This window comes from Triturus cristatus, chromosome 6, assembly GCF_964204655.1.
Source record: "Triturus cristatus chromosome 6, aTriCri1.1, whole genome shotgun sequence".
NCBI classification, from domain to species: Eukaryota; Metazoa; Chordata; class Amphibia; order Caudata; family Salamandridae; genus Triturus; species Triturus cristatus.
In genome coordinates this window covers 490704501-490718018 of record NC_140589.1, presented here as the reverse complement: position 1 = coordinate 490718018, position 13518 = coordinate 490704501, and positions in this window count along the sequence as shown.

Below are 13518 nucleotides of genomic sequence, written 5' to 3'. Positions count from 1 at the left end.
CAAGGGTAGCTCAACACAGCAGTGAAGCAGTTCCTTGAAACAGTCAGTAAAGTACAGTGATAATCTGTGTAACACAGCAGTCCTTACTCCTGGCACAGGTCCAGTACTGTAGTGTCTTGATAGGTTCAGAGTGCCAGTACTTATACCCAAATGTGAATTTGAAGTTGGGGGTGACTTCAAAGCAGCTCCTTGAAGTGCTCAGGCAACGTTTCATCCCAGCCCTGCCTGTGGGTGATAATCTGCCTCTCATGTGGCACACAGGAAATTGCCTATTAAGTTGTAAGTGTTAGCTCCCACTTCCGCTTCCTGGCCAGGAAGGCTATCAGAATGCATATGAATGCAGATGAGTCCTTTGTCACACCCACCCATCCTGAATTTGTGGCAGTCTAGAGGAAATGCAAAAAGTGTAGCTGTCACACAACCCAGACATGAATTCAAGGCAGGGTACAGGCACACAGAGCTAAGTAAAGATCAGAGAAATGTACAGTTCCTAAAAGTGCCATTTTGAAAATAGTAATGTAAAATCCAACTTTGCCACTAAAGAGGATTTATTATTACCATTCTAAAGATATGAAACATGATTTAGCTACTCCTTTCTAATCAGAAATTATAGCTTAAAAGTGTTTTAAGGAGTTTCAAATGCTAGCCTAAGAGAGGAGTAGGCCTCACAGTAGTGAAAAACTAATTTTGCTGTTTGTCACTACCATGACATGTAAAACTTAAAAGTACATACCCTACCCTTTGGGTACACAGCACCCAGCGCATAGGCCTACCTGGGCCCTACCTTAGGGGTGGCCTATGTGTAATAGAAGGGGAGTATAAGGATTGGCAACTGGGTTTACATGCCAAGTAGAAAAGCCAGTAAACTGCACACACAGGCCTTGCAATTGCAGGTCTCAAACAGGTTTGAAAGGCCACTTGTGTGGGTGGTACAACCAGTGTTGCAGGTCCACCAAAGGTATTTAGATTACAGGTCCTGGTTATATGGTATACCTCTTTACTTGGGACATATAAGTAAACTAAATATGCCAATCAGGTATATGCCAGTGTCACCATGTGTTAGCAAAAAAGCACATGCTCTTTAGCACTAGTTAGCAGTGGTAAAATGCTCAGAGTTTTAAGGCCAACACAAAGATACAGCAAAAAGTAGGGGTAAGCAGGCAAAAAGTTGGGATACGATAACACTAAGTATGACAGCTCTAGCCCCTAAGTGTAACAGAATTATCCAGATATGAGTTTTGTGCTCATACTGAATTGGCTCCATGTTGTGTTTCATTATTGAGACACTTATTTTGATGTTTAGAGGGATGTGGCCTGGAAGTTTGGGCTGGTCTATTCCCATTCATGAAGAAACAAGTGCTGATTTGCATATGATTGTTTACTATCCTAAGAGGCACTTTGGGTAAAAAAAATGATTGACTGAAATGCGGGCCAAAGTGATTGCCGGTTTCTAAGATTTTGAGAAGCTTTTCACCTATTACCTTTTTTTTTTTTGTGGCACTTAAGTGAGATGTGTAGTCCCGTATTTGGGTCCTATGTTCGCTGTGTCATAGGATCAAAGTTGTACCCTAATGATGAGGCGTTGTGGGCAGCTTGTGTATAGTCTATGCAATATTTTATGATTTGCCACTGTTTATTCTTACTGTTTTTCTGAGTAGTCCTTTTTTTTTAATGTATTGCTAACATACATACCCCATATATAACTAAATATGATTCTACTGCCAGTTTAATTTACTAAGTATATGTTCTCTCAAATTGTGTATAGATCTCCCGTCAAAGGGAAATAGAATATTACATGACTTTTTTGATTTGAACCTATTTGTTTATTTGCTGAAGTGTATGTCTTTTTTATTTCTGCAACTATGCCTTATCCACCTGTGGCTAGTGCCCAGCCATAATTTGAGGCATTGCTTTGGTTTTAAAAAACCAAGCATAATAAGTAAAAGACATAATTTAAATCATGTTTATCTCTGTTATTGAAAAATCAATGTGGTTGATTGTATCTCTCTTTACCTCTTCAGAGAAGATCAGGTCGAAGACTGATTGCCATGCGGATGCTGCCTACCTGGGAGGACGCAGTGGTCAAACAATTATCATTGCTGTGCGGTCTAGGGTGATTACCAGTGGCAGAGGCTCATGTAAACATTTCAACTATCATGTTTTGCTCTTTTAATCTAATACCCTAAGGGGCATATTCACAAGGACTTATCTCCGAATTATCTCCACCTTAAGTCATCAGAAGTGGAGATAGCTCTAACACCCCATTCACAAGCTGGTGCAAACTGCAGACATCGCCAGCATTCCTGAGATAACTGCTCCAAAATCTATCTCCACGGTGGACACCACCAACTAACCCTAATGAGATGCAGAGTGGGCGTTCCCGTGCAAAAGCACACAAAAAAACCACAACACTACTTTCACAACGAAATGCCAGATCCACGATGCGAGTCAAAAACACGTGATAAGCCGCAGTAGCCACAGGTATTTAATACCTGCCTCAAGCAGGTGTAAAGACGGACGACTACCTGCAGCAGGCAATGGTGCTCGGCACACAGCCACACCCGAAGAACAAACGACTCCATGGAGCTAATTAGCATGCAGCTCGGAGCCCAACAGGGCCACAACACCCACCGCCGCCTCCCCCAGGACCGCCACCACCCCCAGGATGCGCACCCACCTCCCTCCGAACCACCACAGAGGCAGCACAGAGTAAGACTGTGGACCTACCGATAACGCACCACTCTCACAGACCTAACACCCGATGAAGTCATTGCCCGCTACAGGCTCAAAAGGACAACCATCCTCCGCATCATGACCCAGCCCAGATCGCCCACAGGCTGACGGTCCCAACACAGCGGAGAACCAACATCCGGCCACAGACAAAGCTGCTGGCTGTGCTGCACATGTTGGATTCTGGTACCTTCCAACCAACAATTGCCAGAGTTGGAGGGGTCTCACAGCCAGCCCTATCAAAGTTCATCACACCTGTCCTGGATGCCACCCTCAGCTTCATACTCCAGTACGTTCACTTCCCCAACACTGCGCAGGAACAGCTGGAGACAAAGCAAGGCTTCTATGCCATAGCTGGACTCCCCGCCGTGTTGGGGGCATTTGACTGCATACATGTCCCACTTGTGCCCCCTGCGGATACCGCACACAACTACCGCAACAGAAAGCTCACGCATTCCATCAATGTGCAGGCAATAGTGGACCACCGGGGACTCTTCACCAATGTTGTTGCTAACTACCCTGGCAGTGTGCACCATTCCTACATCTTCAACAGTCCATCATCAACCAGCGCTTCCAGGATGGCACATATGGAACTGGACTGCTCGTTGGTAAGTGCCAAACCAACACATCACACACACCTAAGCCACCAACACACAACGCACAACTGTGGGAATGCACACGTGACCAAACCACATACAACATGTCAAACAACACGAGCACCTACCAGACATGACAACACCACTCCATGGTCATCCTGGGCTACCCCTGCACACAATACAGACATATCATGACGCCACACAACAGCTGAACGTGTGGAGATGCAGAATGCAGCCATGTGCGGAGGATTCAAGTGACCCGTGAATGGGAATGTACACAACGACGAGTGAGGCGTGGATGTGCAGGACAGACATGGGTATGCAAACCCCAGACATGTCCATGCAGAACACAACTGCTGGTGACTGGAGAGTAGTGAGCAGTGGACACAACCATGTTACCGAGGGTCAGATAGCAGAAGTGTTGCACGCTGCGTCCCCCTTGTGTGCATGAGCATAGTGGGTTGACCCTGTGTACGCCAGGGCTGCGCAGGGGTGTGGTCAAAAACCCCATTGCGCAGAGCGTGGTTCACTCACGGGAAGGCCATCGTCACTGACAGTGCAGTGCCTCATGGCCTGCCACGAGGCCGACACCATGAGCAGTGAGCCTGAGACCCTGTGCGCCTGCTGCACCCCAGGACGCTGATACAAGGACCAGGCCTGACTGCCCCAGCGCACCGGGGCCTCACTGCTCACCTGCCGACACCGTTGTGTGTCAAAGAGGGCTCACCACGTGCCGGTGCAAACTCCAAGCCCCAGTCCTGTGACCTCTGCAGCCTCTGCAGACCATCACTGACGCCCCCAGTGCTGGCCCACATCACTCCTTTCTTATGATTGATTGATGTGAAACTTGTATAGCGCGGCTGTCGCCCTACGGGCATCCTGGCGCTTATGACTAAAGATCGGCGATAAAAGGTGACAGAGGAGGATCATGGGGCCAGCCTGGATTAAACTGTAGGATATAGCCAGGTCTTAAGTCCCTTGCGAAATTCCAATAGGGATTTACAATGTCTCAAGTTTGCAGGGAGCTTGTTCCACATGCCAGACGCTACTATGCTGAAGGCTCTTCCTCCTACCCTGGCGCGCTTGAATCTCGGAACCACCAGTAGACCAGCTGTTGAAGAGCAAAGTTGCCTGCTTGGTAAGTGGCGTACAAACTTATCCTGCAAGGGGACAGGTCCCAGTCCGTGTACTGCTCTGAAAGTCATGCAGAGGGACTTAAAGAAGACCCTTTCCCTCATCGGAAGCCAGTGCAGATCCCGCAGTGCTTTGGTAGCCGAGGCACAGCGCTGCCTATCAAGCACTAATTTGGCTGCGGCTGACTGAATCCTCTGCAGTCCTTGGAGGATATACTGCGGGGCCCCCAGATATAGGGAATTGCAGTAGTCAAGCCTGCTTAATACCGTGTTGCGTACCACTGTAGCTCGTGACTCCCTAGGGAGCAGAGGTAGAATGCCACGAAGCAGCCGCAACAGGGCAAAGCAGACATTGGCGGTCTTGCTGGCCTGAGATACCATCTGGAGGTCATCGTCGATAATCACCCCAAGATTGCGAACCTTCCTGACCGGTGTAATCGGTACTTCCTCCGGTGCAAGGCAGAATTCGGAGGTCAGATGTTTGAGAATCCTAAATGGTGAGCAGAAGACCACCTCAGTTTTACCGCTGTTAAACTGGAGGGAGTTCCTTCTTAGCCACTCCGAAGTCTGGCGCATGCATTGATGGAAACGGTCCATGGAGAGTGCTTCATCCCCTTCTAAAGAGAAGGCCAACTGCGTGTCGTCAGCGTAGTTCACCAAGCTGATGCCGAAAGATTTAATTAACAGGAACAGGGGTCGCAGGTAGATGTTGAAGAGAATAGGGCTTATTGCAGATCCCTGCGCCACCCCGTGCGCAACTTGGGACCTGCAAGAGGAGAAGGGTGCCATAGTGACTACCTGTTGCCTACCTTCTAGGTAGGATTGAAACCACTGCAGCACTTTACCTTTTACTCCTATTTGCCTCAGCCTTTCCAACAGGACCGGTTGGCTCACCGTGTCAAAAGCTGCCGACATATCGAGAAGCACTAAAATCATGGCATTCCCGTTGTCGGCTCGCAGGCGAAGGTGGTCCAGCATGGTAGTAAGAGCTGTTTCGGTTCCGTGGCCAGGACGAAATCCGAACTGGTCCCTATCAAGCAAGAAATTCTCCTCCAGAAACTGGGACAGAGTCTTGCTAACAGTTTTTTCAAGTATTTTCACCGGGTAAGGCAAAAGAGAGATGGGCCTGAAGTTAGCTGGCACCAAAGGGTCCAGATTCGTTTTTTTTATCAGAGGGGTAACAACTGCTAATTTCCAGCAGTCTGGGACAAATCCCGCCGTCAGGGACTGGTTGCAGATCATCCTTAACAAAGGAAAGGTGTCACGGCCATAGCGCTTCCATATTCTGTGGGGGAGAGGGTCTAGGGGAGAGCCAGACGACACACTTTCCGTCAGATTATCAAAAGCTTCCTGGGAAAGTGGCTGAAAGCTATCCAAAACAGCGGTCGCTTGTAGATCTCCGTCATTCGGGCTAATTATTTCCTCAAGACCCTCCTGGATACTAACCTGCAGATTATTTACAATGTTAGAAATTTTCTCCTGGAAAAAGGAGGCGATTTCATTACATAGAGTTTGTGAAGGGGCTACTCTATTGCTCATGCACTCCGGGTTAGAAAGGTCACGGATGATCTTAAAAAGAGCTTTGGACCCATTGGGAGCCTGAGTAATAGAGTTGGCATAGAAATCAGCCTTGGATCTCAGAATGAGGGTTTTGTATTCCAGTTGTATTTGTCTTAGTTCTTCTTTATCTTCCTCAGAGTAGTTTCTCCTCCATTTCCTCTCCGCTTGTCTGCGAGAGAGTCTAAGTTGATGCAGCTTCTCGTTATACCATGGCGCTGATCTTTTGCTGGTCTTCTTTAGTGGCTTTATGGGAATATTGCGGTCCAGTTGCTTAGTTATATGTTCCGTGAGAGACCTATAATTTTCCTCCACGGACTTATTAGGAGAGAAAGAGCTGGTAGCAAAAGATATAGTTGGAGGGTCAGCTTTTGCCAGTTTGGCCCATTCCCTATCCAACCTGTAAAGGCTCTGCTGACTAGGCAGATTCTTCTGATAAGGCAACGCCATACTCAGGTGGATTAAAAAATGATCAGTCCAATTCAGGGGCATTATATTAAATACTTCTGTTGTAGCTGGATTGGCAAAGATCAGATCTAGAATGTGTCCCTTCTGATGGGTGGGGCTAGCCACCAATTGATGGAGGTTCAAGTTGTAGCAGGTGTACAGGAGGTCCCTCAGTTGACTGCAGAGGCCTCCGTCCTCACTGAGGTTAAAATCACCTAATACAGCCATGTTGGTGTGAGTAATTTTTAGATTGGTGATAGTATCTGCTAGAAGGTGAAATTGTGTGGCTGCGCCCGGTGGCCTGTAACAGAGCATCCCCGTGAGTAGGTTCCCACTAGGAGATTGAAGTGAAAAGCCCATAATTTCTATCCCCCCAACCTCATCAATCTGATATGGTCTGAAATCCAAGGTATCCCTGAAAATTAGGCCCACTCCTCCCCCTCTGCCCGAGCTACGAGGCTTATGAAGGATTTTAAATCCACTAGGACAGGCCCCACTCAGACTAACAGTATTAACATACTCCAATGGCATCTTATTCGGCCCAGTAGGTCCCACATGTGGAACTGTGTCCTGAGTTCAGAATGGCAGTGACCCCAAGTCCGTGGCAGCAGCCACAGCACCAGACTCCCTTCAATCAGTGAGGCATAATTCCATATAGCAGGCCTGCGACATGTGGTGCCACTAACCCTGTACAACGCAAGCTGGCGACACGTGGTGCCACTAACCCTGTTCAGCGCAAGCTGGCGACACGTGGTGCCACTAACCCCGTACGCCGTGAGTGATCGTCATCCTCCGGTGGAACATCAGTGGTGTCTGACCTGTGGCCTGTGGGTTGTCATCAGCAATGGGCAGGTACGGACTTGGTGTCTGGCATGGGTCTGTGGCATTCATATCCGCCATGTTGCCGGACACAGCTGGCATGTGCCCTCTGCATCATGCCCTGGGGGTAGACCTCTCATTCTCCCATGTGGCACTCCGCGGAAGGACACATGCGAGGCCCTGCTCTGCCCTCATGACCCTACCACAGTCTCCCGCTGGTCAGTGTCTCGTGGCGGTGGGCCCGTGTCGGCCGCTGTGCATCCGGGGCCACTAGCCCTGTGCGACTAGAGTCTTTCCCCCTTGTAGTTCTGACATTGCATTTCTGAGTGCCTGATGACTGTTGGAGTTGTTGCCAGCACCAGCTACTCCCTGAGGGCTGGCTTACACTCACCCCACACATAGCCAGCACAGGCATCACTGGATTAGTGGGCCTGCCATCACATCCTGCCGAACCAAGTATTGACTCTTTTCTACCTGCACTGTCACAGGTGATCAAGGATATGCACTCTGCCCTTGGATGATGACACCCCTCTGAGACCCGAACACACCCGCCCAGAGGAAGTACAATGCGGCCCACATACGCACCAGGGGCATAGTTGAATGCACATTTGGCGTGTTGAAGTCACGTTTCAGGTGCCTGGATGGCACAGGTGGAAAGCTCCTGTACAGCCCGGACATCGTGTGCAAGATTATCATTGCATGTTGTGTGTTGCACAACATCGGTGTTCGCACCAATGCCCCATGTATCCCAGTTCCAGAGGTACCGGACAATGCTGGTGACGATGGGGCAGGTGGCCAACATCCCCCTGCAGCTGCGGCAGGATTGGCCCATAGGAACACCATCATTGACACTAACTTCTCATGCTTACGTCACATTGTGGCCGTCCATGGCAATCATGGGACAATACAAGATGTCCAATTGCACAGCATGTGTGATTAAAACATACTTGCAGGTTACAGGTTGTACTTGTACATTGGCATGTTACATTTTCCTGCGGTTACAGATGTGATTTGCCATGTTGTGCACATTTGCGGAACCAGTTGTGTCCTGTGTTCTGTTGTGGAGGTGTTGCTGTTTGTACCGGGATGTTGTCAATGTCGAGGTGCACTTATGCTTATGTGCGTATGCTGCACGGTGGGTGAGTCTCTCCTGCGGCTCTGATTTGTCTGCCACTGGTCTCTTTCATGCGGTGTGCCTGTTGGTTCTGTTCTTTCACAGTGCTTGGTTGTTGTGGGGTGCATGTTGTCCTCTGCAGTCAGTCAGGCTGCATCCGTGGTACTCCGCAGTTGATGTACTTTTTTCTGTGGCATTTTCTGTATGCTGTTCTTGTGCTTTCTCCCGCATTATGTGTGAATATTGCTGCCCTTGCGCTGGTTGTCACTGTTTTCTTATCGCGCTTTGGCCCATCGCAAGCTTTTTTGTGTTGTGGTTTGTGTTTTTAGCTCCATCGAGGGGGTTGTATCGTGGACATTGTCCGCGGTGTTGTCAGACTATCGCATGGTACCGCCTTGTTGTGAATTCCACATTGACACGGGGTTATTTACCCGCGATCGGCTGCGATGTGTAAAGTTGCGTTAACATTTTATGGTGTTGTTTATCACACGTTCTTGTGAATATACCCCTAAGTGTGATGGGAACGTCTTTTGCCCGCAGGACAATTGGTTCCATTTTGCTGCTCCCTGTTGGGGTCTAAGAAGGTGGAAACCAGGTTAGGGTTTCTTTTGTTCATATTCTGTGGAACTTGGCCCACAAGTTTGGGCTCCACTGTTCTCACTGGAGCCGGACCAATAATGATTTGTAAATGGTTGCCTCCTTTCTGGAGTGGCCCACAAGGACAACAAAATGTTGAATGAATTCTGCAGGCGAAGGAGTATCCGAATTGTAGAACCGCAGCAAATCCTTAGTTTTTCTGATATAATAGTTCGTCTTTCTTATATATCTTCTACTGCCTTTGTATGGAAATGGCTGATTTATTGTGATACTGCTCCATATCTTCTCTATGGCAAATGATCAATAAACGAGCTTTCATTGTGCATTGTTATGCTTTTAACCCTCTGAACAATTTGCAACTTCCCTCCATCGAATTGTATAAAGAAGGACAATAAACACAGAATTCCGAAACAAAATGTTGATTTTTTTTCTAATTGCACACCCGCCTGTGTTGAACTGCTTCTAAATAGATCGAGTTTCTTTGCAGCAAATCAATGATAATAGGCTTAGTTAAAAGAATGGAAAAATTACCTGGTCGCTTTTTTTGGATTCTGTTAAAACTCTAATTTAAATGGATAATATTAATTTGATTTAGCACTAGCTTTCTTGCCTGACTGAAAATTATGCGGCTGATTATAGTTAGTGAGCATCACATTTGTATGCAATCCCTCACATAATTCACACAAATAAAACATTTGGTATTAAAATAATCAGTGAAAAATTGTGCTGCTAAAATGTGAATTCTGTTTGAGATAAAAAATAAAAAAATGGGATGATATGCTTGTTAAGAAATTAGCAAGTAAGAAAAACTTCCCAATTATCCAAAGAAAACTTTTATAGTCTTCAGTAACTTTTGCCATTTAAATGTTTGTGATTTCTTTGTGATAGAAAAGTGGAGCAATGAATAATGATAATTACAGAATGTCTGAGTCAAATGTAACAAAGCTTTCTAGTCTTTAATGAAATTTTTTTTTTTAATTGTGAAGAAGCAGCAAGAAGAAGTTACAGAAAAAGTAGGCAGTGAAGAATACAAAACCATTGCTCTGCTTGTCGTCTTTGAGTGTAGGCGAAAGGGTTGAATATGATGTTTTTCCTTCTAATAATTATTTTAAAAGACACAGTAACAACCTGGTTTCATCGTGTGTATTTCCACTTAGATTCACTTCCTTACTTATAATGCCCTTCTTGCCCCATTCTATGCCAACCTACCGTTCTCCCGCTGGGGATACCGCCCCATCTCCCAGGCCTCCGTGGCGGATTTCCTTGTTTTGTTTGTTCATTTTTCAAATTTGGAATATTCTGCCTCATCTGCCATTACTTAACAGAACGGCACCCATAAAGTGCTGAAATTATAGAAGCATCTTCGCACTGGATGGCATCTTACATATGTGGCTATATGCATAGGCGTCAGTTGTATGTGCTAGACAACGTTAGTATGGAGGTTTACCAAAAAAGATAGCACTTCACTAAAGAGTGTGAAACCTTGAATATTTTTGTCATACATTTTTTGCGTACATTTCCTAAGAAACATATCATTAACACGCTTTCATTAACTCCACAATCTAAAATCTGTTTAAAAAATATAAATAATCTATAACAGGTATCGAGAGTGTCAGACAAGTATAACAAATTAAGCACAGCCAAAATAAAAATGATGTGGGATCAGAAGCACACTCTTCTATAAGAAGACCGGGACAAGAAAGTGAAATGCTGAACGTATTTTGCGTAGAATAATTACATAAGGAGCAACTTTTATGTATTAAATCAGATAATGAAATAAAAAGCCAAAACGCCCGTACTAAAACTTATATTGCAATAAATTAGATTAGGCTAAAGTTTTGACATCAGATAAAACAACATGGGAATTGTTTGAACATAACAGCAATCACATAATTAACTTTCAATCTGAGCTGCATGACCTATATCATGCGTATAAATGTTCAGTCCAACTTTCGACTGCATCCGGTTACATTTACCAAGGAGATAACCATTGGAAAGACTAAGAACTTGTAACGAGGATTTCAGACATGTATAATAAGTGAACTTTAATTCGGTATCACTAGGAAGTTCTTTTCAGGGGCATCTTTTTACACCTGAGCTGAAATGTACTTAAATGTGAAAACATAGAATCGTTACTGCATACCTTCTAAATTACATTTCCACTGATCCTAACCACCTCCACTGAAGGGCCTCTCCTCAAGCTTAAATAGAATTCCCACAGCTGCATTTTCTTAACTGTATCCGCTCTTTTTTATATACATGGAAAATAATCCCCCCCTTTCATGAATCTGGAATATGAACTCCAGCCAAACAGTGATGAAAAAAGTGATGCAATGGAGACCCCATGGCCTCTTGGACCAGTCAAAGATGTTATTATAGCAAGCTGATTCATAGGAATTGTCATAAACTTCACAATTGCAGCCTTCAGCAGCACTGAGTTGCCCCTTTCGCTATATACAGTTCTCAAATAGGTAGCACAGCTGTTTGTCTAAAAGTGATTTTTGTATGCACATATTTCCCCAAATTCTAGCAACCGATGTCTGAAACGCTCTCTAATTACCTTTATTTATGCAGCCCTAGATAGAATACCACTATCCTGCATCTTAGTTTTCCCATTTCCATTTCAGATCCTATTTTGTGAGGCCTAAAACAGAACACCAATGTCACAAAGAGGGTTTCCTTTGGACTGATAGCTACCAATCTCCTATCGCTAATATTATTTCCTCTCGCATTCACAATCTTAGAAAGGAACCCACTCTTTCCAGGTGAGGAAGAATGTAGAGATTTTTAAAAGGACAACTAAAATTGAGATTAAAAATCTACTAATAAAACAGAGGAGGACGACTTACAATTTATCAAAAAATCATAGAGAGGCTCTGAAAGCATTAAAGGATGATGCCCATATCACCATAAAGCCCGCCAATAAAGGCGAGGGAGTGGTGATTTTCGACAGTATGGATTTCGGTGAGAGGATGATGAGTCTTTTGAGCGTTCCTAAATATTACAAATCAGTGCCATTCTCCTCAAATGAGAAATTGAAAAAAGAAGTCTTCTAGAAGAGGCCAGAGACAAAAATTGGGTGTGTGAAGAATTCAAATTCCTATATAATACTAATGCAATCACACCCGCAATCTATGGATTGCCAAAAATCCATAACAGCAAAACTGATCCCCCTATGCAATTAATAGTCAGTAGCATTGGTTCTATTTTAGAGCCATTGAGCAAATATGCTGACTTCTTCCTAAAGCAGATAGTAGGGAAACAGAGATCTTATCTGAGAGATTCTGCGCATGTGATCTCGATTGTTGAGGGAATGGGCTTCAATGGGGTGACGCAGTTTTTGGTCACCTTTTATGTTATTGCAATCGAGCACATACATGTTTTTAACGAGATGGCTCCCTTTTAGGAAAACAGCTGTCACTGGTACCGTTTCATTGATATTATCTTCATCTGGAGCGGTACCAGTGATGATTTGGAGGAATATGTCACATGGCTCAATCTTGGAGATGCCAATTTGAAATTCTCAGTACAATGGAGTAAAAGCAGGAATAATTTTCTAGATATCTGCATCAAGAATAGTGACAATAAACTTGCAGTTGAATTATTCACCAAGCCTACAGATAAAAATACATTACTCCATTACAAAAGCAGCCACCTTAAATCACAAAGGTGCAATATCCCTTTTGGTGAATTGTTCCAGTTGCGACGTAACTGTACGACTATGGAAGACCTTTTTACCCATTCTGAAGTGCTCAGACAAAAACTGAAAGACAGAGGCTACCCTAAGAAACGTATAAAAAACTATTTTAAGTGAGCTAGGTTCTACGATAGAGACAATATGCTCGATATGAATAGAGAGGACAAAGACAAAAGATACTGAAAAGATTGTGTTTGTTAGCCAATTTTCTCATGTGAGTAATCAAATTAAGAACATAATCAACAGAAACTGGAAAATTCTTAACTAAGACAGAGAAAAACGGCTAGATAAACCCCTCTTTGCTTTCCGGCGCAATAAAAATATTCGCAATTCGTTAGTCCACACATACAAAGACACGGAAGAGAGAATACAACTCAATATCAACAGCAAGAAGGCAATCGATAACCATAAATGTGGTACCTGTTCGATTTGTGATCTGTGCATAGTAGGGAAAACTTTCCTCTTCAATGGAATTATATTCTCTCCAAACAACTGCCTTAGCAAAAATGTGGTGTACCTTTTAGTCTGCCCATGTGGCGTGGGCTATGTGGGTGAGACTGGACGTGAGCTCAGAATATGACTGCTGGAACACAAATCCTCGATTCATACTAAAAAGGAGAATTCACCACTTGTTGATCACTACACATTGGAAAACCACGGTTGTGAAGAATTCAAGTGGTATATTCTTGAAAAGATCAATATCAGGAGACGTGGGGGGTGACATCGACAAAAACAGAAAAAGAAGAGAACAATGGCATATCTGCAAACTAGATACCATCAACAAAGGCTTGAATTCGAAAGAGGACTGGATGTCCTTTATCGTATGAT